This window comes from Balearica regulorum, chromosome W (assembly GCF_011004875.1).
Source record: "Balearica regulorum gibbericeps isolate bBalReg1 chromosome W, bBalReg1.pri, whole genome shotgun sequence".
Classification (NCBI taxonomy): domain Eukaryota; kingdom Metazoa; phylum Chordata; class Aves; order Gruiformes; family Gruidae; genus Balearica; species Balearica regulorum.
In genome coordinates, this window is record NC_046219.1 from 7,041,150 (window position 1) to 7,068,115 (window position 26,966).

Genomic DNA, 26,966 nt, shown 5'->3' on the forward strand with positions numbered 1-26,966 from the left:
GGGATGGGGAGGAGAATGGAAAAAAACACCTCATGGGTTGAGATAAAGGCAGTTTAATAGAATAACAAAGGAAAATAACAACAACAACAACAATAAAACCAGTGATGCACAAAAGCAATTGCTCACCACATGCAAAAGGGAAAAGAAAAAAAAATCCAATGCCCAGGCTGTTTCCGGGCAGTGAATCTGTCTCCCGGCCAGCTTCTCCGGTTATATATATGGAGCATGACATTATACGGTAGAGAATATCCCTTTGGTCAGTCTGAGTCAGCTGTCCTGGCTATGCTCTCCCAGCTTCCTGCATGCCTGGCAGGGCAGGAAAATCATAGAATCATAGAATGGTTTGGGTTGGAAGGGACCTCAAAGAGCATCTAGTTCCAACCCCCCTGCCACGGGCAGGGACACCTTCCACTAGAACGGGTTGCCCAAAGCCCCATCCAACCTGGCCTTGAACACTTCCAGGGAGGAGGCATCCACAACTTCTCTGAGCAGTGCCTCACCACCCTCACAGTAAAGAATTTCTTTCTAACATCTAATCTAAATTGACCCTCCTTCAGCTTAAACCCATTACCCCTTATCCCGTCACTACTTGTCCCTCTCTGGCTTTCTTGTAGGCCTCCTTCAGGTACTGGAAGGCTACAATAAGGTCTCCCCAGAGCCTTCTCTACTTCAGGCTGAACAATCCCAACTCTCTCAGCCTGTCCTCATAGGAGAGGTGCTCCAGCCCTCTGATCATCTTCATGGCCCTCCTCTGGACTCGCTCCAACGGCTCCATATCCTTCTTATGCTGGGGGTCCCAGAACTGGACACAATACTCCAGGTGGGGTCTCGCGAGAGCAGAGTAGAGGGGGAGAATCACCTCCCTCGACCTGCTGGCCACGCTGTTTTTGATGGAGTCTAGGATATGGTTGGCTTTCTGGACTGCAAGTGCAGATTGCTGGCTGTGGGAAAATAATGGAAGAATGGCAAGGAGGATTTATTTGTGTATCACCCGCTTGCTTTGTATATTCTAAGTACTGTTGCTGTTATTTTCCTCTTCCTTTGCTGTCCTTCTTCCAGGTCACTTGATAAAGAGGGCTTACAATCAGACTGTAATTTGGGATATGCATCTTCCAGAAGCTAAGAAAGCTTGTGTTTCCTTTTTGTTAGTTGATGGAGACATAACTGCTATTTTGTTGATCACATCCATTGGGGTCTTATGACGCCCATCTTGCCATTTTATTCCTAAAAGCTGGATTTCCTGTGCAAGTCCCTTGAACTTACTTCCTTTTATGGTGAAACAAGCTTTCAGAAGAATTTGGACTATTTTCTTCCCTTTTGCAAAGACTTCTTCTGTATGTCCCCATACAATGATGTCAGCAATCTATTTCAGGTGCTCCAGAGCTTCACCCTGTTCCAGTGCAGCCTGGATCAGTCCATGGCAAATGGTGGGGCTGTGTTTCTACCCCTGGGGCAGTCGATTCCAGGTGTACTGGACGCCCTTCCAAGTGAAAGCAAACTGTGGACTGCACTCTGCTGCCAAAGGGATCAAGAAAAACACAGTAGCGATATTGTGGCATTCCACTTGGCTGCCTTTGACTTCAGTTCATACTGAAGTTCTATTGTGTCCAGCATGGCAGCACTCATTGATGGTGTAACTTCATTCAGGCCACGATAGTCGACTGTCAGCCTCCACTCTCCATTGGACTTCCGCACTGGCCATATGGAACTGTTAAAGGGTGAGCGAGTTCTGCTGATCACTCCCTGACCCTCCAGTTGACAAATAAGCTTATAAATGAGAATCAGGGAGTCTTGGTTGGTGCCATAATGCCGCTGGTGCATGGTTGTGGTAGCAATTTGCACCTGTTCTTTAACTCTCAGCAACCTGTCCTGGTTTTGGCTAGGATAGAGTTAATTTTCACAAGGAGCCAGGGCAGGTGAGCCAAGTTGGCCAAGGGGGTATTCCATACCATGTGACGTCATGCTCACCATAAAAGGGGGCTAGTTGGGGAGGGGCAGCTTGGCGCAGCTCCAGGATGGTCTGAGTGTGGGCTAAGCGTGTGGGCTGAGCATCTAGTCGGTCGTGGGGTCATTAAATTGCCTTGTGTTATCACCCAGTGTATATATTCTAAGTACTGTTGTTATTTCCCTCTCCCTTTGCTGTCCCAGTAAACTGTCCTTATCCCAACACATGAGGTTTGCCTTTGTTTTCCCATTCTCCTCCCCATCCCACCAGGGGAGGGGTGAGCAAGCGGCCGCATGGTGCTCAGCTGCCAGCTGGGGCTGAACCACAACACATCCTCACAACAGAAGTGTCCTCTGAGAGACTGGATAAAGTAGACAGCTGTTTTATTTCCTCCGTCTCCAAGGTAGCTATACCAAAAGCCTACTGGTATCCTTTTGGGTCCTTGAAATACCCTCTCCGGAAGTAGTCTATGCCCAGGATGCATGGAGCCTCTGGGCCAGTCACAACGGGGTGCTTTTGCCACATTCCCAGTTAGGCTTACTTCAACTTCCAACACAGTCAACTGTTGGGATTCCCCTGTCACTCCAGAAATACAGATGGGTTCTGCCTCTATAGTTTGATGGCATTAGGGCACACTGTGCACCGGTGTCTACAAGAGTCTTATACTCCTAGGGGTCTGATGTGCCAGGTCATCGAATCCACACGGTCCAGTAAACCCCGTTGTCCCTCTCCTCCACCTGGCTGGAGGCAGGACCCCTCTAGTCCTGGTCATAGTATTCGTTACTGACAAATGGATGTGTGGCACACGTGGGTTCAAATCTCATCCTCGTTACTCACTTCTTGTAAATACGAATCAAAAGCTCCTTCCATAAAATCAGAAGTAAGATCAGCCCTCCTACTCTGTCTGGGGAACTGCCGACTGGAGACTGGAGCAGCAATTTTCCTGGAAGAACCCATGTTTGCGATATTGTTTTTCCTTGCAGTTCACGTACCCGTGACAATGTAGGTTTTCCATCACTCTTCCTCATGTCCACTCCATGGTCACGTGGATAAAACCACAGGGTGCCTTGTGGTGCGTACCCTCTATATCCTCTCTCTTGAGCAGAGGAACGCTTACTCTTAATAGCTCAGATACTGGGTTGTACAAGGGCATAATTGGACATATCCTCTTTGAGTTGCTGGACCTCCCAGGACAGTTTCTTGAACATGTTTTCATTTTTTTCAGACAGTCTTTCCACGGCCGAGACACAGGCCCATAGGGAGGAAGAGAGATTTTCTTTGCATTTCTGGAGTTGGCCAGCCACTTCATTCACTGTTGGTGCCTCTTCAGTTTTCCAGGCCAGTACTGCCAATGATTTGGCATATGCTGGTGGTGCGCTCTGTACAAACTTCTGCCACATGGGTCAGGTACACTGGACTTCATCAGGATCTGTGGGTAACTGCACATTGTCCAGATAATAATAAACCATCTCCTGCATGGCTAATTCCCTCAGGTACTGGATACCTCTCTCCATGTTGGTCCTCTTGCCTGGGTGACATATAACATCTTCACTGAAGGGATACCTTTCCCTCATGCCTGACAAGAGTTGCCTCCAGAGGCTGAGGGCTTGTGTCCCTTTTCCAATTGCCTTGTCAATGACCCCTTTCCCTGGACATGGATCCCAGTTGCTTGGCTTCCCTACCCCCTAATTCCAGGCTACTGGCCTCGCTATCCCAGCATCGGAGCAGCCGAGTGACATGTTGCTTGCCTAATCGACGACTGAAATCTTTTTGCATATCTCGCAGCTCAGGAATAGGGATCGGGTGATTACCTCTGTTTCTCTCTTCCTCCTGTTCTTGTGATGCTCCTGATTCGTCATTGTCCTGGTTTCAGCTGAGATGGAGTTAAATTTCTTTCTAGTAGCTGCTATAGTGCTGTGTTTTTTGTTTGCATAGCAAGGTTTTGGTAGCAGAGGGGCTACAGGGGTGGCTTCTGTGAGAAGCTGCTAGAAGCTTCCCCTAGGTCTGCCAGAGCCAATACCAGCCGGCTCTAAGATGGACCCGCCTCTGGCCAAGGCTGAGTCAGTCAGTGACAGTGGTAGCATTTCTGTGATAACATATTTAAGAAAGGAAAAAAAAATAGCAGCAGCTTTTGCAAACAGAGAGAGGAGTGAGAAGATGTGAGAAAACTCTGCAGATACCAAGGTCAGTGCAGAAGGAGGGGGAGGAGGAGGTGCTCTAGGCACCAGAGATCCTCCTGCAGCCTGTGGTGAAGACCATGGTGAGGCAGGCTGTCCCCCTGCAGCCCATGGAGGAAGGATGAGGGGGAGCAGAGATTCCACCTGCAGCCCGTGGAGGACCCCACACTGGAGCAGGTGGAGGCACCTGAAGGAGGCTGTGACCCCGTGGGAAGCCCATGCTGGAGCAAGCTCCTGGCAGGACCTGTGGACCCGTGGAGAGAAGAGTCCACTCCAGAGCAGGTTTGCTGGCAGGACTTGTGACCCCGTGGGGGACCCACACTGGAGCAGTCTGTTCCTGAAGGTCTGCACCCCGTGGGAGAGACTCACGCTGGAGCAGTTTGTGAAGGACTGCGGCCCGTGGGAAGGACTCACATGGGAGAAGTTTGTGGAGGACTGTCTCCCATGAGAGGGATCCCACACTGGAGCAGGGGAAGAATGTGAGGAGTCCTCCTCCTGAGGAGGAAGGAGCGGCAGAAACAATGTATGATGAACTGATCGCAACCCCCATTCCCCATCCCCCTGTGCCACTGGAGGGAGGAGGTAGAGAATTCATGAGTAAAGTTGAGCCCAGGAAGAAGGGAGGAGTGGTGGGAGGTGTTTTAAGATTTGGTTTTATTTTTGATTACTCTGTTTTGCCTGATAATAAATTAGATTAATTTTTTTCTAAGTTGAGTCTGTTTTGCCCGTGACGGTAATTGGTGGGTGATCTCTCCCTGTCCTTATCTTGACCCACGAGTCTTTCATTATATTTTCTTTCCCCTGTGCAATTGAGGATGGGAGTGATAGAGCGGCTCTGGTGGGCACCTGGCCTCCAGCCAGGGTCAACCCACCACAGCTGTGTTTTGGATTTAGTATGATAATAATGTTGATAACACACTGATAGTTTTAGTTGTTGCTAGGTAGTTGTAGTGTCTATACTAAGTCAAGGACTTCTCAGCTTTTCACACCCTGCCAGGTGCACAACAAGCAGGGAGAGCATAGGCAAGACAGCAGGTTATGTCGCACCCTGATGCTTCTCACAGCCCTGCGGTGTCAGCTGGCCCATATGCAGAGCCTCAGCCATCACGGACCCCTCAGCACCTGCCTTTATCAGCTAGGGAAGAAGGCCACACAAGCCTCACAATCCATCAGAGACTGAAAAGAGTTTTACTGACATAAAACTCATAACTTTTAGTGAGATGGCATTTCACAGTTTGTTATATGTTTCTTTATAGTCTTATGAAGCAGCAAGTTTCTGCAGAAACTTTTGGTAGAACAGTATGAAAGAGGAAAAAAAGACCCAAACCCTAAACCCTATGGAGAAAGTTTCCACAGAGATCTTGGCTTTGGGTTCAACACCAGAGCAAGACAGAGTCTGATATTATAAATAAATACTAGAGAGAAGTTCAACTTGAGATTTGAGGACCATAACCTTGCCTTGGCATTTGTAATTTTATAGAGCCTAATGGCATTTACCAAAAGAACAAGAAAATACAGTACTTAGAACTGCCTGCCTGCTCTTAGCAAAAGGTTTTCAGTGGGCAAGGATGAAAGAAAAGAAGGTGAGGGTGAAGGTAAAGAAGTTTATGTCACTGTGTGTCATACATAAATCGAGGACTGCAGTATAGTAAATTCAGCTGCAACTGTTGGAAAAGAAAAAAACTTCTTAGACCCTCCCGACCTAAGATGATTTGGGTTTGGCTATAGTTAAATTCTCCTATAGACCAAAAGCATCACTGAAAATGACAGGAGGAAAAGCTGTTCAGGGTTCAACCACCTTCTCCAGTACTCATTTCATTGGAAATATTTTAAGAGACAACAGTATTCATGGAAAAATATGAGAGATTTAAGCTTTAGTGAATGTGACATATCATTACAAGTGGCTTAATAACTCTGTCTACTATTGTCTTTTATTTTTATCAGATGCCATCAATAAGGCAGACTGCAGACTCAGAATACCACAGAAGCCTTGGCAGCTAAAGGAGACTAGATCCAGGAGAAAAGGTGAAGACTATCCCAGCACTAGAAAAAGAAATGGTCTGGCTCACTAACACTATCAAGCCTTCAGGCTGATAAGAAGCCCATTTTTACATAGGCAGAGAAATGTCTGTGAGTAAAGGTTTATTGTGATATGAATGATCCCAAAGCTATGAAAAGGAATAGAGAAATGATGCCTGCTGGTGAACTTAGGTGACTGGAGTACAACCAGGAAGCTGGATGTTAATACTGCTGATTCTAAATTCCTGTCAGAAAGTCCTTCAATACTGTGCAGCCAGCCCAGTTTACTTCCTCCATCAGTCAGTAGGTGTTGAGTATGAACTAGAGGATGAAATGACAACTTCATTCAGATGTTCTTTGTTAATGGTACGCTAAAGATTTTAGCCACAAAAGGAAATACAGATCTGTACTGGAAAAATGGTTTATCACATCAGCTGTCAGTACTCTTTTTCCTTCATGTGCAAGGGAGAAACACCTGAATTAAAGCAGAACACCCTTCCTAGGGCATCTCAATGAAAACATTTCACTCTCGTGGATAAACAGTACTCTGTTAATATGCTTCTGGACTTTTTAAAGCATTCATATTTCTGCTGTAATCCTACATCAGTAATACAGAGTGACAACTACTTTTCAAATGGGCTTATTCCAAAAGATGACGACTGCAGGAGTTTTCAACAACATGACCTTCTGAACTCCAGTCAGTTCCAGTGTACTGTTCAAAACACAAAGTGAGCATCTGTAGAATCCTGTACATGAGGTAGGTACTGACAACATTGAATATAATCTTGAAAATGGGCACTTCAAACTGATGTTTGTAGAAAAACATACACAATTTGTAGAGTATACATGGTACGCAACAGAATACGGCTATGCAGTAATTTTTCCAGGAGGACAAATATATGCATATTATGATTATGCCATTTATAGTCCAACCGACTGAATCTGCGAGTGTCAGAATAAAAACTGAATGTTACTGGCTGCACATAATATTTGAAAAAGACAGTCACCTGTATAAATCAATGCTGTAACTGAGACAAGTCATATACTCCGCCTAAATGCTTTCCAGGGTTATCAGCACATATATGCAAGCAGTGATCTGACTGATAAAATATCATATGCACGGTGATTATGCAGGAAGTGTAGGGGCCTGGGAGAACTAATTCCTCTCTTCATCCCCATTTATAATGTTGCACCAGCTGCACTCTCAGGGCTAAGGAGAATAAGGGGCAACTATGGGAACAAAGGCGAAAAAAACCCAGGCAAATACAGATTAGTGCAAGAAAATAATCTATAGACAATAGTGGCAGAACTAGAGAGAACAAAGCTTTGATTTGATAAAGAAAGTAATACTTTATAATGTATTGTCCTGCTTTTGGCTAGGATACAGTTAATTTTCAGAAGCAGCTGGGACTGGACACAGCCAGGACAGGTGACCCAAACTAGCCAAAGGGGATTCTTCCAGGAAAAATGCCGCTCCTGTTTCCAGCGGGCAGTTTCCCAGGCTGAGTGGAAGCCCTGATGATACTTATGATCGTCTTGAAGGGACTTCTAAGTCATTTTTACAAGGAGTAAGTAATGAATACAATGAGAAAGACTAGACGGGCCCTGCCTCCAGCCAGGTGGAGGAAAGGAACAATGGGTTTTACTGGACTTTGTGGATCCCATGGCCTGGCACGTAATATCCACAAGAGAATACGGCTCTAGTGGACACCGGTGCACAGTGTACCCTAATGCCATCAAGCTATGAAGGGGTGGAACCCATCTGTATTTCTGGTGTGACGGGGGTCCCAACAGCTAACTGTATTGGAGGCCAAAGTCTAACTGGGAATGAGTGGAAAAGCACCCCATTGTGACGGGCCCAGAGACTCTGTGCATCCTTGACATAGATTACCTCAGGAGAGGGTATTTCAAAGCCCCAAAAGGCTACCGGTGGGCTTTTGGAATAGCTGCCTTGGAAGCGGAGGAAATTAAACAGCTGTCTGCTTTACCCAGTCTCGCGGGGGACCCTTCTGTTCTGGAGCTGCTCAGGGTCGAAGAACAATAGGTGCCAATCACTACCACAACGGTGCACCAGCGGCAATACCGCGCCAACCGAGACTCCCTGGTTCCCATCCATAAGCTGATTCGTCAACTGGAGGGTCAGGGAGCGATCAGCAGAACGCACTGTATTGGGTTTACGTGGCAAGGTTTTGGTAGCGGCACCCTTTAACAGTCCCATATGGCCAGTGCAAAAGTCTAATGAAGAGTGGAGACTGACAGTAGGCTATCGTGGCCTGAATGAAGTCACATCGCCGCTTTGTGCTGCCATGCCGGACATGCTAGAACTTCAATATGAACTGAAGTCAAAGGCAGCCAAGTGGAATGCCACAATTGATATCGCTAATGCATTTTTCTCGATCCCTTTGGCAGCAGAGTGCAGTCCACAGTTTGCTTTCACTTGGAAGGGCATCCAGTACACCTGGAATCGACTGCCCCAGGGGTAGAAACACAGCCCCACCATTTGCCATGGACTGATCCAGGCTGCACTGGAACAGGGTGAAGCTCTGGAGCACCTGAAATAGATTGCTGACATCATTGTATGGGGACATACAGAAGAAGTCTTTGCAAAAGGGAAGAAAATAGTCCAAATTCTTCTGAAAGCTTGTTTCACCATAAAAGGAAGTAAGTTCAAGGGACTTGCACAGGAAATCCAGCTTTTAGGAATAAAATGGCAAGATGGGCGTCATAAGACCCCAATGGATGTGATCAACAAAATAGCAGTTATGTCTCCATCAACTAACAAAAAGGAAACACAAGCTTTCTTAGCTTCTGGAAGATGCATATCCCAAATTACAGTCTGATTGTAAGCCCTCTTTATCAAGTGACCTGGAAGAAGAATGATTTTAAATGGGACCCTGAGAAACAAAAAGCCTTAATAAAAATTAAAGAAGATATTGTTCATGCAATAGCCCTCAGGCCAGTCTGGGCAGAGCCAGATATAAAAACTGTTTTACAACGCAGTAAGGGAGAACAGCCGATACCTGGAGTCTCTGGCAGAAAGCACCAGGGGAGACTCGAGATTGACCCCTGGGGTTTTGGAGTCAGGGATACAGGAGGATTCAAGGCCCACTACACTCCAACTGAAAAAGACATATTGGCAGCATATGAAGGGGTTCAATCCACTTTGGAAGACAGTGGTACTGAAGCACAGCTCCTCTTGGCTCCCCCACTACCAGAGCTGGGCTGGATGTTCAAAGGGAGGGTCCCCTCTACGCATCATACAGCTGATGCTACATGGAGTAAGGGGATTGCACTGATCACACAGCGGGCTCAAATAGGAAACCCCAATCATCCAGGAATTCTGGAAGGGATCATAGACTGGCCAGAAGGCAAAGATATTGTAATGAGGCCAGAAGAGGAGGTGACACGTGCTGAAGAGCCCCCGCCGTATAATAAACTGCCAGAGAATGAGAAGCCGTATGCCCTGTTCACTGATGTGTCCTGTCGCATTGTGGGAAAACATCGGAGGTGGAAGGCCGCTGTATGGAGTCCTACACGGCGAGTTGCAGAAGCTGATGAAGGAGAAGGTGAATCAAGCCAGTTTGCAGAAGTGAAAGCCATCCAGCTGGCTCTAGACATTGCTGAAAGAGCGTAGTGGCCGATGCTCGACCTCTGTACTGACTCCATGGATGGTGACAAACGCCCTGTGGGGGTGGTTGCAGCAATGGAAACAGAGCAACTGGCAGCTCAGAGGCAAACCCATCTGGGCTGCCCCATTGTGGCAAGATACTGCTGCACAGCTGGAGAAGCTGATTGTAAAAGTACGTCATGTAGATGCCCACGTACCCAAGAGTCGGGCCACTGAGGAACATCCAAACAACCAGCAGGTGGATCAGGCTGCTCAGATTGAAGTGGCTCAGGTGGATTTGGACTGGCAACATAAGGGTGAATCATAGCTCGATGGGCCCACGACACCTCAGGCCATCAAGAGATGCAACATATAGATGGGCTTGTGGGAGGCCTGGCAGATTGATTATATCACACTCCCAGAAACCCACTAAGGCAAGTGCTATGTACTTACAATGGTTGAAGCAAACCCCAGATGGCTGGAAATATATACCATGCCCCATGCCACCGCCCTGAACACTATTCTGGGCCTTGAAAAGCAAGTCCTGTGGTGACATGGCACCCCAGAGAGAATTGAGTCAGACAACAGGACTCATTTTTGGAACAACCTCATAGACACCTGGGCCAAATAGCATGGCATTGAGTGGGTGTATCACATCCCCTACCATGCACCAGCCTCCGGGAAAATCGAATGATACAATGGCCTGTTAAAGACTACACTGAGAGCAATGGGTGGTGGGACCCTCAAACACTGGGATACACATTTAGCAAGGCCACCTGGCCTCACACTCTTCCCCTACTCCAGCATGGGGTCCCTCTCACAGAAGGCAGTCGTCCACAAACTTCTCCAATGTGAGTCCTTCCTACAGGCTACAGTTCTTCAAGAACTGCTCCAGCATGGGTCTCTCCCACGGGGTGTAGTCCTTCAGGAGCAGATTGCTCCTGCATGGGTCCCCCACGGGGTCACAGTTATTGCCAGCAAACCTGCTCTGGCATGGGCTCCTCTCTCCATGGGTCCACAGGTCCTGCCAGGAGCATGCTCCAGCACGGGCTTCTCACAAGTTCACAGCCTCCTTCAGGTGCCTCCACCTGCTCCGGCGTGGGGTCCTCCACGGGCTGCAAGTGGATCTCTGCTCCACCATCATCCTCCATGGGCTGCAGGGGGACAGCCTGCTTCACCATGGTCTTCACCATGGGCTGCAGGGGGATCTCTGCTCTGGCACCTGGAGCACCTCCTCCCCATCCTTCTTCAGTGACCTTGGTGTCTGCAAAGTTTCTTCTCACATTTTCTCACTCTGGCTGCAAAAGATGCCGCTAAGTTTTTTTCCCTTTCTTAAATATGTTATCACAGAGGCGCTACCACCATCGCTGATCGGCTTGGCCTTGGCCTGCGGTGGGTCCATCTTGGAGCCAGCTGGTATTGGATCTTTTGGACCTAGGGGAAGCTTCTAGCAGCTTCTCGCAGAATCTACCCCTGCAGCCCCCCCCCCCCCCCCCCCCCCCCGCTACCAAAACCTTGCCCCATAAAGCCAAAACACAAATCAGCTTATGCATGGGAATCAGCGAGTCTCAGTTAGTGCGATATGAGACCGGGCAAAGTACACAGCTGTTTAATTTCCTCCTTCTCCAAGGCAGCTATCCCATAAGCTCATCAGTACCCTTTTGGGTTCTTGAAATACCCTCTCCTGAGGTAATCTATGTCAAGGATGCACAGAGTCTCTGGGCCAGTCACAATGGGGTGCTTTTCCACTCATTCCCAGTTAGACTTTGGCCTCCAATACAGTTAGCTGTTAGGATCCCCCTGTCACTCCAGAAATATAGATGGGTTCTGTGCCTTTATAGTTTGATTGCATTAGGGTACACTGTACATCAGTGTCCACTACAGTCGTGTTCTCTTGTGGATATGACGTGCCAGGCCATGGGATCAATACAGTGCAATAAACCTGGTTGTCCCTTTCCTCCACCTGGCTGGAGGCAGGGACCCTCTAATCCTGCTCATCATATTGTTACTCACTCTTTGTAAAAATGGAAAAGAAGTCCCTTCAAGAGGATCATAAGTATATAAGTATGATTACGCCTTCCACTCACTCTGTGGGATTGCCCGCTGGAAACTGGAGTGGCATTTTTCCTGGAAGAATCCCCTTTTCTGATTGTCTTGCCTTGCAACTCATGTAGTCATGCCATCACTTACTCGTGCCTTTAGGGTCGAGGCAGGTTTTCCATCTCACTTCCTCATGTCCTGTCTGTGGTCACCCAGGTAAAACCAGAGGGTGCCTCATGGTGTGTACACACTATATACTTTCTCTTGAGCAGAGGAACGCTTACTCCCATTAGTAGGGGAGTAGGACATATCCTCTTTGAGTTGCTGGACCTACCGGGACAATTTCTCCACAGCCGAGACAAGGGAGGAAGAGAGTCTTTCTTCGTATTGCTAGAGTCAGTTAGCCAATTTATCCACCGTTGGCCCGTCTTCATCTTCCCCGTCCAGTACTACCAATGATGTACTCCGTACAAGCTTCTGCCACATGGATTGTGTGCATTGGAGTTCATCTTGATCTGTGGGTAACTGCATGTGTTCTGGGTCATCTCCCACACAGCTAATTCCCTCAAGTATTGGATACCTCTCTCCATGGTGGTCTACTTGCCTGAATGACATACAACATCTTCACTGAAGGGATACCTTTCCCTCACGCTTGACAGGAGTCGCCTCTAGAGGCTGAGGGCTTGTGTCTTCTTCCCAATTGCTTTGTCTATGCCCTCTTCTCTAGACAGGGATCCCAGCTGTTTGGCTTCCCTACCCTCTTATTCTAAGCTACTGGCCCCATTATGCCAGCTTCAGAGCAGCCAGGTGCTCACCTGGACGATGGCTGAAATGTTTCCGTATATCTCGCAGCTCACTCAGGGACAGGGATAAGGTGATTACTTCTGGTTCTGCCTCTTCCTCCTGTTCTTGTGAAGACCGTGGCTCATCGTCATCCTTTACTAAGCGAACTGGTTTTTTTGTCTATTTCTTCTTGTGTATAGGGGTGACTGATACTGGCATGGGTTGGTCTTTTGGTTCAGCCACAGTGCCTGTTGCCCGGGTTGGAGTGGCCGCGGTGCCTGTCACTGGGGTTGGAGTGGCCACGGTGCTTGTTGTGGTGGTTGGAGGAGCTGCAGTACCTGTCGTTTTGTTGTCAGATCCAGAGACCTTCTCTTCCCTTTGAGGGTACTGAATAGTGTTGAATGGAGCTCGGTAGGCATGGGCCAGGACCTAGCACATTGCAGTGATTTGTGTCTCTCTGGAATTGCCAGGATGACAGCATACTTCTTCCAAACATTCTACTAGTTTTTCAGGATTCTGCATTTGTTCAGGGGTGAATTTCCAAAACACTGGGGGTGCCCACCACACTAGGCATTTTCCCCTGCTAACCAACACACCCTGCCACTCATAACTATCCAGCCTCTGGTCAGATCTGTTGTTCTCTCAACCCTACGTGCCCCACATTGGGTGACAAAAAGGACTGTCATGGATTAACCCGGTAGGCAGCTAAAACAACCACACAGCCGTTCACTCACTCTCCCCCTCCCAGTGGGACTGGGGAGATAATTGAAAATGGAAAAGGGAAAAAAAAACCCCAAACTCGTGGGTTGCGATAAAGACAATTTAATAGGACAAAAAAGGAAAATAATAATAATAATTATTATTATTGTTATAGTAGAATATACAAAACAAGTGACGAACAGCACAATTTCTCAACACTACAAATTGATGCTCCGCAAGACTCCGAGTTGACCCCCCAGTTATATACAGAACATGACGTCATATGGTATGAAATATCCCTTTGCTCAGTTTGGGTCAGCTGCCCTGGCTGTGTCCCCTCCCAGCTTCTTGGGTATCCCCTGCCTTCTTGTTGGCAGGCCACTATGAGAAGCTGAAAAGTCCTTGACTACTTGGCAACAACTAAAAACATCAGGGTGTTATCAACATTATTCTCATCCTAAATCCAAAACACAGCACTATACCAGCTGCTAGAAAGAAAATTAACTCTATCCCTGCGGAAACCAGGACAGAAGCAGAAAAGGCCTTGACTCTGTGTAAACACTGCTCTGCAATAACGAAAACATCTCAATATTATCAACACTGTTTCCAGTACAAATCCAAAACATAGCCCCATAGTAGCTACTATGAAGAAAATTAACTCTATCCCAGCCAAAACCAGCACAATAGCGTAGGTATGAGGAGAAACAGCACGTTCTGACAGCTGCATCTTGTGACTTACTTGTCAGGTTTCCAGTGCAACTTACAGGGTTATTGTTGTCATTAAACTTCCAGTAGTAGTACCTAGAAGCCCTTATCAGAATCTAAACAATCTTGTGATAGTTCTCTAGAAACAAAACCTCCGTTACTGGTCTTATGATTAACTAAGCAATCTCTTAAAACTGATACCGGCTGCTCTATCAGGCTTCCCACAAACTCTACCTCATCTTTCCCAAGGATATTAAAGCCATGATATTCTAATAACTTCTCCATTCTAGATTTTTTTTTTAAAGTAACAGTAAAACTCTAGTAAAAGCATACTTTATTTTAATAAGACTATATCTGAGTTAATACATTTACACAGTATTTTACTAATCACTCTACAAGGAATCAGCAGCAAAGCTCCCTCTGTCTGATGCCTGCTATACTACACAGACACATAAACAAAGCTACATTAAAAGAGCAATCAAGATCACAAGGTCGAGCACTCAAAACTTAAGACAACAAAGAACTAAGGTTGCAAATGTAATTTCAGTTTTTCCTCTCGCCTCTTTCCATATCATGACAAACCTTTTTTGCCTGTTTCATTCACCACACAAAGCTTAGTGCTCTCAAGGGATAGAATGCAGTTCAATAGTTGAGGTATTTGTTACCTGGGACATTATTCAGATCATACAAGGACACATCGTCTTCCAGTAGGCTCATACTCTCCTGTTTACTTTCCTCTTCAAACCTGAATTCCTATTATCTCATCTCATCTCAGTTTCCCATGCAAGAGTACTTTGTTCCACAACTTGTTCTCAAGTTGTTCCTAGCAAGTGCGGAAGGCTTCACTAAGGGCAAATCGTGCCTGACAAATTTGGTGGCCTTCTATGATGGGGTGACAGCGTTGGTGGATAAGGGAAGGGCAACTGACATCATCTACCTGGACTTGGGCAAGGCATTTGACACTGTCCCAAATGACATCCTTGTCTCTAAATGGGAGAGACATGGATTCGATGGATGGACCACTCGGTGGAAAAGGAATTGGCTGGATGGTCGCACTCAAAGAGTTGTGGTCAACGGCTCAATGTCCAAGTGGAGACCAGTGATGAGTGGCGTCCCTCAGGGGTCGGTACTGGGACCGGCACTGTTCAACATCTTTGTCGGCGACATGGACAGTGGGATCGAGTGCACCCTCAGCAAGTTTGCCGACGACACCAAGCTGTGTGGTGTGGTCGACACGCTGGAGGGAAGGGATGCCATCCAGAGGGACCTCGACAGGCTGGAGAGGTGGGCCCGTGTGAACCGCATGAAGTTCAACAAGGCCAAGTACAAGGTCCTGCACGTGGGTCAGTGCAATCCCAAGCACGACTATAGGCTGGGCGAGGAATGGATTGAAAGCAGCCCCGAGGAGAAGGACTTGGGGGTATTGATTGATGAAAACCTCAACATGAGCCGGCAGTGTGTGCTTGCAGCCCAGAAAGCTGATTGTATCCTGGGCTGCATCAAAAGAGGCGTGACCAGCAGGTCGAGGGAGGTGATCCTGCCCCTCTACTCCGCTCTTGTGAGACCCCCCCACCTGGAGTACTGCATCCAGCTCTGGGGTCCCTAGTACAAGAAAGACATGGAGCTGTTGGAGCAAATATAGAGGAGGGCCATGAAGTTGATCAGAGGGCTGGAGCACCTTGTGGCAGGTGCACCCACCCTGACAATGCCCACGGGAAAACCTTCCCGCCACCGTTTCAATTATGCCCGCAGGGCAGTGGCAGTTTCAGTTGACAGGAGACAAAGCTGAGGTCTTCGGCCAATAGGAGACCTACATGACCATATATGTCCACAGGTCAGATTTGAATTGGGTATAAATGGAGTCCCGCGAGATAGCCATTTTGAGTCGGTCTCCCTCAGAGCAGCAGGTCTGGGGTGAGAGGCTCTCCCCATGGGTTGGGACGCCACCTACGGTTCATCTTCTGTACAGATTGAGAGACCTCATCTTACATGGGTGAGTGATTTTGCGCATTTTGGGTTATCAACCGTACACCTTAGGAGCTCTTAAGTCAGCAGTGTAGTACTAATATCCCGACCGACATCCTGAACCTGTGAATTGTTAATGTCTGTTGGAGCCAGAGAGGTTTCAGTTAGAACAAAACTTAGTTTTTCCCCTTCCATCTTGTAAAATAAATCTCATTTTTTTAGTTTGTTAACTGGACTGGCCTAGTTTGTGTGGTTCCGTGACATTTTAAATTGGCGTAGTTGGCAGGATGTCTATAGAGGAGTTATTACGGAAGCACAGCTGTAATCCTTCTCCCCCAGGTTTAGATTGGGCAAAGGAGAAGTGGTCCGACCCAGTAGTGGTCATGGAGAGGATAGAACAATGCCGCGGAAATAGTCAAAATGGCAAAAGTAAAGGAACTATGTGTGCCATCCTAGGCGCCTGCTTGATTCAAGCACAGGAACAAAATAATGATTGTGAAAGATTAGCCATGGACAATCTGAAGAAACAGCTAGAAATAGATTGTTTGAAAGGAGAATTGCAAAGAGAAAGAGAGCAGACACGTCTGTTGCAACAAAAAATTGAACTAATGCTAGCACGAGCGAAAAAGCCCTCCCCCAGTATTTTCCAAATCCGAAAATTAATTGCGGGTGCAGATCCCGAGGACTGGGATGGGGATATCTGGGGAGACCCTGATGAAAATAGCTCCGAGGAAATGGAGGAATTGGAGGAAAGGGACATGCGACCTCTTATTAAAACAGAGAGGCACACGGGTCCGCAAAGTGGGAACCCCCGAACCACAGTCCGCACCATTCCCTGGTCAGGACCCGAGCTCAGCAAATTGCAAGCAAAGTTCTCCCGAAAACCTGGAGAGATGGAAACGGAGTATTTGTGGAGAGTCTCTCTAACGGGGAGTGATCAGATAGATACTGTTGAGCGATGACGAAGCGAGAGGGTTTTGGGGTCTGGGAGTGTTTCTGAATAATGGACCGCAGGGCAACCAGCCATTAACATCCCGAGTGGCTTATTGGGCTGGGGGTGTGGACCCCAAAGAGCGGGCGGGGGAACCTATTACCATTAAAATAAAGGGATTGTCGGAGCTAGCCAAAGGAGTGCAAAAAGCCGCTTGTATTCAGGCAATGTATGAAAGAGGGCAGCAAGGGATACCGATGGCTGCACCAGTACACCCTAGGCACCTGAGACCTCTTATTAGGGGATTGCCGGACGCTTTGAAAATACGTGTTCAATCCCTGAGAGAAAGGATTCAGAGAGCCATTGAGCAAAATCGGCAATACCCTCAGAACCCCCTCCCCCCCGCGCACTTTTTGACTTGGGCGGAGACGTTACACAATATAGCGATTTATGGGCGCGAGATGGGATGGACTGATCCCGGGGGTGGCGCCGAGGGGAACAGGAGGGTCCGACGAGCCGATCGCAAACCCCACCCTGAGCAGCCTCCGCGCCGGGAACCGGAGCCTTTCCGGGGCAGGTCGGACCGGACTTATGATTCAGAAAGAAATAGCCTTTGGCGAAAGGCATTAGCACTAGGAGTACCCCGAACAATGCTGCATGGGCAACCCACGGCTCAGATCCGGAAACTGGTGGAATTGCTAGAGGGGAAGATTAAGGAACAAAAGGAGGCGCCGGCAACCACGCCCGCCCGGGAAAGGAACCTTAACCCTTTCACATCTCTGCGAGAGGAGTTGCAAGAGTTAAAAACCTAGAAGCCGCGGTTTGGGGTTCGGGCCGCCCACTTTGCATGGTGAATTCCTGCCAATGGTCCGCTGACAGGGAACCTTGCATCCATATTCCTGTGGGTCCAAGACGGCTAAGTTCACAATTTTTAATTGTTACAGGAGCCCAAATTAGCGTTTTGAATAAGCAACAGGCGGAGAAATTGGGAATTAAACTCTCAAGAAAAGCTATAACTACAATAGGCGTAACGGGTACAGCAGAAAAATGTCCTTTAGCTCGGATTCAACTTCAGCTACCTGGGGAGAAAAGAATGACAGCTGTGGAAGTGGCCCTAAGCCCTCATAAGGAAAATATATTGGGATTTGATGTATTAGCAGGCAGGCGGTGATGCCTACCTAATGGCAAGATAGGGAGTTTTGGAAGTCAATGGGCAAAAGCTGCCCATGTTAGAACCCTGCAGCTTGCACCTGCACTACCACAATCTAAAGTAACCCGTGTTTCTCAACACCCTTTGCCAACTGCAGCAAAACAGGGCATTACAGATGTAATTAACGATCTTGAAAAAAGGCAAATCATAAGTTGCACCCACTCACCATACAATTCTCCAGTTTGGCCAGTCTGTAAGCCTGACGGATGGTGGCATATAATGATTGATTATAGAAAATTGAATAGTAATACTCCACCCTTAACTGCTGCTGTCCCGAGCATAACATCAGTGGTGATGGCGATCCAGGCAGCTGCTCACGCATGGATGGCCACTTTAGATGTTAAAGACATGTTCTTTATGATACCACTGAGAGAAGAGGATAAACCCCAATTTGCTTTCACTTGGGAAGGAGTGCAGTACACCTTTAAACGACTGCCTCAAGGATATAAACACTCTCCTACTGTTGCTCACAATACCTTAACCAAACTTGTTGATATCATAGAAGTGCCATCAGACATCTGCATACATCAATATATAGATGATAGTCTAGTTGGAGGAGATAACAAAGAACAAGTAGGGCAAGTGACTAAGGTCATCTGGAATCTACTAAGAATGGGCTAGACATCCTGCCTTCCAAATGCCAAAGTCCTGGGCAGGAGATTAAATTCCTAGGAGCTTGGTGGATAGCCGGTGCAGTTGCGGTACCTGATGATACGCTGTCAGCTATTGCGAAGGGGCAAACTCCGGGCAATAAGACAGAATTACAGCAGCTACTAGATACATTGGGCTATTGGAGGAAGCATATACCTGGGTTCTCAGTGATTGCCCGCCCTCTGTATGACCTGCTCCGGAAATAAAGGGAATGGGATTGGGCTTCACAGCATACAGAAGCCCTTAACGTGTTGAAGGATGAACTAAAAGCCTATCAGAAACTAGGTCCATTGCACCCGCAAGATCCGCTAAAGGGTGGAGTGGAGATTTGCAGAACATGCTTCCTATTGCGGCATGTTTCAAAAGGGACCGCGAGGGCCAGCTAGACCTTTATTATTCTTTTCCACCTCATTCAAAGAAACTGAACAACGGTATTCCGAGTGGGAGAAGGGACTCTTTTCATTTACTAGGGCAGTCAAGGAAGCGGAGAAATTGCGTACTTCACAAGATATCATGATGCAAGGCTCTTGCCTCCTTCTAAATTTGATCCTTAAGGGAAAACCTCCTCCTGAGGGTGTAGCCCAAAAGGCCACAGTATGGAAGCGGTATGCTTACCTAGAAGGAGTTAATCGGTTACTGCAATTGAGAGAGGGCCCAGCTAAGGTCTCTAAGTTCCAACAACCTGTTAATCCAGATCCAGCCTTGTTAGGCCAACCTTATAAACCTTGCCCGATTGTGTTGGGTTTGCGTGGCAAGGTTTTCGTAGCGGGGGGGCTACAGGGGTGGCTTCTGTGAGAAGCTGCTAGAAGCTTCCCCTGTGTCTGATAGAGCCAATGCCAGCTGGCTCCAAGATGGACCCGCCGCTGGCCAAGGCCAAGCCAATCAGCGCCTCTGTGATAACATATTTAAGAAAGAGAAAAACACTTAGAGAGAGCTTTTTGCAGCCGGAGAGAGGAGGGAGAAGATGTAAGAAACTCTGCAGACACCAAGGTCAGTGCAGAAGGAGGAGGGGGAGGAGGTGCTCCAGGCGCCGGAGCAGAGATTCCCCTGCAGCCCATGGTGAAGCAGGCTGTCCCCCTGCAGCCCATGGAGGAAGGATGAGGGGGTGTAGAGATTCCACCTGCAGCCCATGGAGGACCCCACGCCGGAGCAGGTGGAGACACCTGAAGGAGGCTGTGGCCCCGTGGGAAGCCCGCGCTGGAGCAAGCTCCTGGCAGGACCTGTGGACCCGTGGAGAGAGGAGCCCACGCCAGAGCAGGTTTGCTGACAGGACTTGTGACCCCGTGGGGGACCCACGCTGGAGCAATCTGTTCCTGAAGATCTGCACCCTGTGGGATGTTGGAGCAGTTCGTGAAGAATTGTAGCCCGTGGGAAGGACCCCACACTGGAGCAGGGGAAGAATGTGAGGAGTCCTCCCCCTGAGGATGAAGAAGCAGCAGAAACAACATGTGATGAACTCACCGTAACCCCCATTCCCCATCCCCCTGTACCACTGAAGGGGGGAGGAGGTCAAAACTGGGAGTGAAGTTGAGCCCGGGAAGAAGGGAGGGGTTGGGGGAGGTGTTTTAAGATTTGATTTTATTTCTCATTCCTCTACTCTCTTTTGCTTGGCAATAAATTAGATGAATTTTCTCTCTCAGTTCAGTGTGTTTTGCTCATGATGATAATTAGTGAGTGATCTCTCCCTGTCCTTATCTCGACCCACAAGCATTTGGTTATACTTTTTCTCCCCTGTCTAGTGAAGGAGGGGGAGTGATAGAGTGGCTCTGGTGGGCACCTGGCCCCCAGCCAGGGTCAACCCACCACAATCCCCCTGTGCCCTTGAGGGCCCCTGAATGAACAGAGGTCCTTTATTTCCAGATATTTGATGTGACGTTTTTGCTACTTGCTATTTTGAATACAAGCTCCTTAATACTTTCTCTGTTGACCAGGCCAGATTGCAAGGACCACTAAATCTTTATTCTCAGAAGTGGCTTACACTAGAACAAAAGGCCTCCCTAAATCTTTCTCTCTATAAGAAAATTAATGTAACGTAGGTTAACGTAGGTTAACGAGTCGCTATGCTATTCTGGCTTCAGAACAATTGAGTAGATTTAGATTAGCAAGAATATATTCTAAATTATACTCAAACATCTGTATAGATTTGACTCCGAAGTACCCAAAATTACTTGTTTCAAAATATAAAGGGATGACGTTTTCTGACGTTTCTCTCAAGGGAAAGGCTATACTGCAAAAAGTGTATAAATATGAAACAAAGAATGAAAGACCATATTACAGTAAGAGGCACAAAGCAATCAAAGCCTGGTCAACCAAGAATGTCCTGTTTTAGAGGAACTTTCAAAGGGCACCGACCCCTCGCAGAAGACCCATGCATCACCCCACACAGACAGCACTGGAGCCTGTGCTCGGTGGAGACAGGGTGCTCAGTGGAGACAGGAAGACCACAGGAGCAGAACACGCCTTGCTGCATCCTGCAGTACCCTGGTGCCTCATAGCCCTTTGCAGACCAAGGCAGGTCAGGTGCCCCTCAAGCATGCACCAGTCAACTAGGAGGAAAGTGAGAAATCATGAAGGGCTTTGCCATTGCCTCTGTCTCTCCTCACCTGTGCCAAGCAGCCATGTCTCGGTGAGGAGACAATTCAAGGCTAAATTCATAAGCTCAACAGACATTTTTGCTTCTCCATCCAAGCACAGAACATGAAAAATTGTGAATTACCAATAGAGGACTGGAATGCACAGTCACAGGGTTAAACATCATGTGAAAGTAAGAAAAGGACTGCAAAACTTTGCCCTTACCTGTTTATTTCTGAAATGTTTCTGGATAGAAAAGATAACAAAACCAGATACAGCTGTGCAGCCTTATATATCACTGCACATAATTAGTTGTTTATTTCATTCCATAATTTAAGCACTTTGGTCTACCTCCAGCCAAAAACAGCTTAGGAAGAGGGCTTAGAAACTAAAAGGTAATCTCACAAACTAAAAGCCCTCCCCTTGAGACAGAAACCATAACATGCTTTGAAACATGGGTCTACAGTATTTGGTACCATTTAAAAGTTTCTTTGCCCAGAATAATCCTCCATGCTCATCAGCTACCTACAAAATCTTGTCCAAGTGGGATAAGGTGATCTGGGAAGAAATCAGTGACAGCAGTTAAGTTTTTTTCTCCTACCCCAACAATAAAAAAAAATAAATCACTGTTGTATTTGTAAACAAGACATACAAAACTCATGCAGCCATGCCTCGCGGGAAGTACATTCCCTCCTCAGACTACAGATCTCACATTGTGCTAATCTCCCTTCCTAGCCTCTGAGCAGGAGGCTACAGCATGGGAGTGCTCAGACATCCAACAAATCTGATCCCACAGAAGAGAAAGAACAGATAAGAGAATCCTGAGTTACATCTAAATGATGTGTTAGCTGGAATAGTTTGACTTCTGGCCAATATCTTTACATTCTTAAGTGTGCATGTTTTTTAGAAGGAAGCATCAAAACTTTAAAGGAAAGCTGTCAGCCTAAATGTTATTTTTAAATGTTGTCTTACATGCAAACTTTTTTATAAAATGGATCAATATGTGAAAATAAAGAATAGTGTTTGGGTGGTATTCTTATGGACTGTTGCATACAGCATTCGTAAAAGACTGAACAAAAAGTAGTCAAGTTACATCTGATAACACTTTACCAAAAGACTTCAGGCAATGTTCAAGAATGCATGCATTATATATATAACAAAGTGCAAAAACTTTAATACATAAAAAAAATCTATTAATGAAAACACAAAATAGAATTGCATTTTAGACATATATTTTGCTGAAAGCATGAATAGAAGTTAGTATTAACCACAGTTACTACTTTTTTTTTAAAGCCTAAAATTCTCTTTAAATTCTCATAAGTATCTAGATTCTCACCAAAGTATTCTCAAGACTTAAAATCCTTCTCCAGTTCAAATAAATATTTCTTTAAAATCCTGTAATTCCCCTTGTCATTCTTAGCTATGAAAATAAAGCAGTTTGTATTCTAGCTTTCAGATTGATTTCATGGATGTTCATCATGGAAAGCAGCTTTGAAGCAAAACACAGATGTGAAAGTTCACAGCCAGCTGTAGTTACAACACCTGTGTTCTTTCACACAAGAAAATCTGGATGTGTATATGGCATCACACAGCTATTTAAGTGGGCACAGTTATTTGCTCAGAGCCATTCTTGGCAAATACTTAGTACCACCTGCTGCTGAAACTCACAAAATGATGTTATCATATGCAAACCTAAGAACTATTTGTTAACCAGTGGGATTATTTTTTTTTCAGATGTTCCTGGATCACAGCTACAGGAACAGATCAAGACGATTCCAAGGGAGAGGAGCAGGCTACTTCACCTTTGTCTTGCTTTAAATCTGCCCCAGGAGCGTTCATGTCAGCAGGAGGTATTAAAAGACTGAACCAGTATTACAGAAGGCTAAACAAAGGTAAGCAAAGTCACTCAACATAATACCACTGTTGTAACTATAGAAAGGCATATTAAAATTGGTGCAACACAAAATAGACAAATATTTCTTATAGCATCAAAATATTAAGTGTTTTCTTCTTTCAGTTTCTTAAAGCAAAATGTGTGAGGAAAGGCTGTATTTTTTTTTAGACTAATTGATACAGCTGGGGGAAAAAAAAAATGCGTTTCAGCCACACAAGCCTTTTCAGGTCCAAGATCATCCTTGAGAATCAAAAGGATGTTCTGTGTGCCCCAAGTAATATTTTTTCCCGGAAATGTCAATTGGTCAATTAAAATATTCTTCTCAAAAGTTCTCTCTCACCTTTAATCTTATCCCATCACGATTAAAACACATAGAAGATACTGGTTTTGAAGCTCCTTCCTCTTCTACCAGCAGGTGGGGCCATGCATCAACCATGAACTTGCCCATGCCCACTGTTACTGTGCAATTTGAACTAGTATTTGCAAGCGTAGCCCTTGCTCTCTGTGGTGCTTACAAACACTTTAGTTATCATCATGATCTTACCACTGTGAAAAAAATGCTCTGCTTACAAAATCTTTGTTTTCATTAGCAATAAAGCAGGTGGTAAGAACTTTGTTTTCACATGCACATGCTAATCTGGCAGTTAGAAATTTGCCTCACACACTGAGAAATATGACCACGAGTAGCTGGCAAGGCTCTCTGGCCCCTGCCCCATTTCTCATTGCAAGTCAAAAGCAACCGACTTGTAAAGTTCATGACTGCAGGACAGTTCTGACAACTCCAGCAGGATGAAGGCTTACACTTAAACTGGGCTTTTTAGAATGAACCCAAGGGCTCTGGCTTGAACAGCAAATACATTTACCAAATGAGATAGTGACTCATCACTTCACTCAGTAATTTCCTTTTTCCACTTGCCTAAATCAGGAGAGATGATGACTGGTTTCTTCCAAATTGAGGCTCCAGGCTCACCGCATTCCGTTCACTCTTATGTCACCTACTTTACAAATGTAAATAATTTTCAGAAACACAATCTCTCTACTGGCTTTATAGCAAAATCAAAGAAACAAATCCTACAGCATATACAGTTCAAGCACGCACAAGTGGTTTTATGCTCTCATTCAGTTTGGATCTTTGTCAGACATTGCATAACCTGGTCTTTGAAACAAAAGAGTTTCCAAATGTTCTGTGTCATTATCTTTGTCTAATTTGCTGATCTGGATCTGCTCTAAGAGAAAAGTGTAAATAAAGTTTTGGTTTATTTTCTTTGTTTTAAGAAATCTGTGTTATAGTTTCATTATGAGAAGAGCGAGCTTTGGATTTTTAAGCTCTAAACCAGCTGAAATGGTACAAAGTGTCAACAGACATGGCCCTTTTAAGTTACACAGAAAGATGCAGGAAGCTCCAAAACATCAAAACAGACAAATTATTCATAGAAACTTCTGGTCTGCCTTCTGCAATCTGACTGTGGTGGGTTGACCCTGGCTGGGGGTCAGGTGCCCACCAGAGCCACTCTATCACTCCCCTCGTTCACTAGACAGGGGAGAAAAGGTATAACTAAATGCTTGTGGGTCGAGATAAGGACAGGGAGAGATCACTCACTAATTATCGTCACAAGCAAAACAGACCGAACTTAGAGAGGGAATTCGTCTAATTTATTACCAAGCAAAAGAGAGTAGAGGAATGAGAAATAAAATCAAATCTTAAAACATCTCCCCCCACCCCTCCCTTCTTCCCGGGCTCAACTTCACTCCCGGCTTCAACCTCCACCCCCCTTCAGTGGTACAGGGGGACGGGGAATGGGGGTTACCATCAGTTCATCACACATTGTTTCTGTCACTTCTTCCTCCTCAGGGGGAGGACTCCTCACACTCTTCCCCTGCTTCAGTGTGTGGTCCCTCTCACAGGAGACAGTCCTCCATGAACTTCTCCAACATGAGTCCTTCCCATGGGCTACAGTCCTTCACCAACTGCTCCAGCATGGGTCTCTCCCACAGGGTGCAGACCTTCAGGAGCAGACTGCTCCAGCGTGGATCCCCCATGGGGTCACAAGTCCTGCCAGCAAACCTGCTCTGGCGTGGGTTTCTCTCTCCACGGGTCCACAGGTCCTGCCAGGAGCTTGCTCCAGCGTAGGCTTCCCACGGGGTCACAGCCTCCTTCAGGTGCCTCCACCTGCTCCAGTGTGGGTCCTCCATGGGCTGCAGGTGGAATCTCTACACCCCCTCATCCTTCCTCCATGGGCTGCAGGGGGACAGCCTGCTTCACCATGGTCTTCACCACGGGCTGCAGGGGGATCTCTGCTCTGGCGCCTGGAGCACCTCCTCCCCCTCCTTCTGCACTGACCTTGGTGTCTGCAGAGTTTCTTACATCTTCTCACTCCTCTCTCTGGCTGCAAAAGCTCTCCCTAATATGTTTTTTCCCTTCTTAAATATGTTATCACAGAGGCACTGATTGGCTTGGCCTTGGCCAGCGGCGGGTCCGTCTTGGAGCCAGCTAGCATTGGCTCTATCAGACACAGGGGAAGCTTCTAGCAGCTTCTCACAGAAGCCACCCCTGTAGCCCCCCCGCTACCAAAAAACCTTGCCACGCAAACCCAATACACTGACCTTCATTTCAAAGTGGGAATTTAGCATTCCAAGTTAAATCAGAAAGTATTTCTGTCAATCAATCAAAGCTTTATGCTCCAAAGTCTGCTTAAAATCAGCCTTCACAAACCAGGTAGAAAAATAGTACTGTATAAACCAACTCTAAAAGTATGCAGCTGTATGAGCTGAATCAAAGTTCACAAGATCAGCTGGACTCAGGACACTTTTCATTTTTGTGGCGGGTTGACCCTGGCTGAGGGCCAGGTGCCCACCAGAGCCGCTCTATCACTCCCCTCTTTCATTAGACAGGGGAGAAAAGGTACAATGAAAAAAAAAACTTACGGGTCGAGATAAGGACAGGGAGAGATCATTCTCTAATTATCATCACGAGCAAACCAGACCGAACTTAGAGAGGGAATTCATCTTATTTATTACTAAGCAAAACAGAGTAGAGGAATGAGAAATAAAGCCAAATCTTAAAAACACCTCCCCCCACCCCTCCCATCTTCCCGGGCTCAACTTCACTCCCGGCTTCAACCTCCGCCCCCCTCAGTGGCACAGGGGGACGGGGAGTGGGGGTTACGGTTAGTTCATCACGCGGTGTTTCTGCCGCTTCTTCCTCCTCAGGGGGAGGACTCATTGTTCCCCCGCTCCAGCGTGGGGTCCCTCTCACGGGAGACAGTCCTTCACGGCCTTCTCCAACGTGAGTCTCCTCCACGGGGTGCAGACCTTCAGGAGCAAACTGCTCCAGCGTGGGTCCCCCACGGGGTCACAAGTCCTGCCAGCAAACCTGCTCTGGCGTGGGCTCCTCTCTCCACGGATCCACAGGTCCTGCCAGGAGCTTGCTCCAGTGTGGGCTTCCCACGGGGTCACAGCCTCCTTCAGGTGTCTCCACCTGCTCCGGCGTGGGGTCCTCCACGGGCTGCAGGTGGAATCTCTACACCCCCTCATCCTTCCTCCATGGGCTGCAGGGGGACAGCCTGCTTCACCATGGTCTTCACCACGGGCTGCAGGGGAATCTTGCTCCGGCGCCTGGAGCACCTCCTCCCCCTCCTTCTTCACTGACCTTGGTGTCTGCAGATGTTCTTACATCTTCTCACTCCTCTCTCTGGCTGCAAAAGCGCTCTCTAACTGTTTTTCTCTTTCTTAAATATGTTATCACAGAGGCGCTGATTGGCTTGGCCTT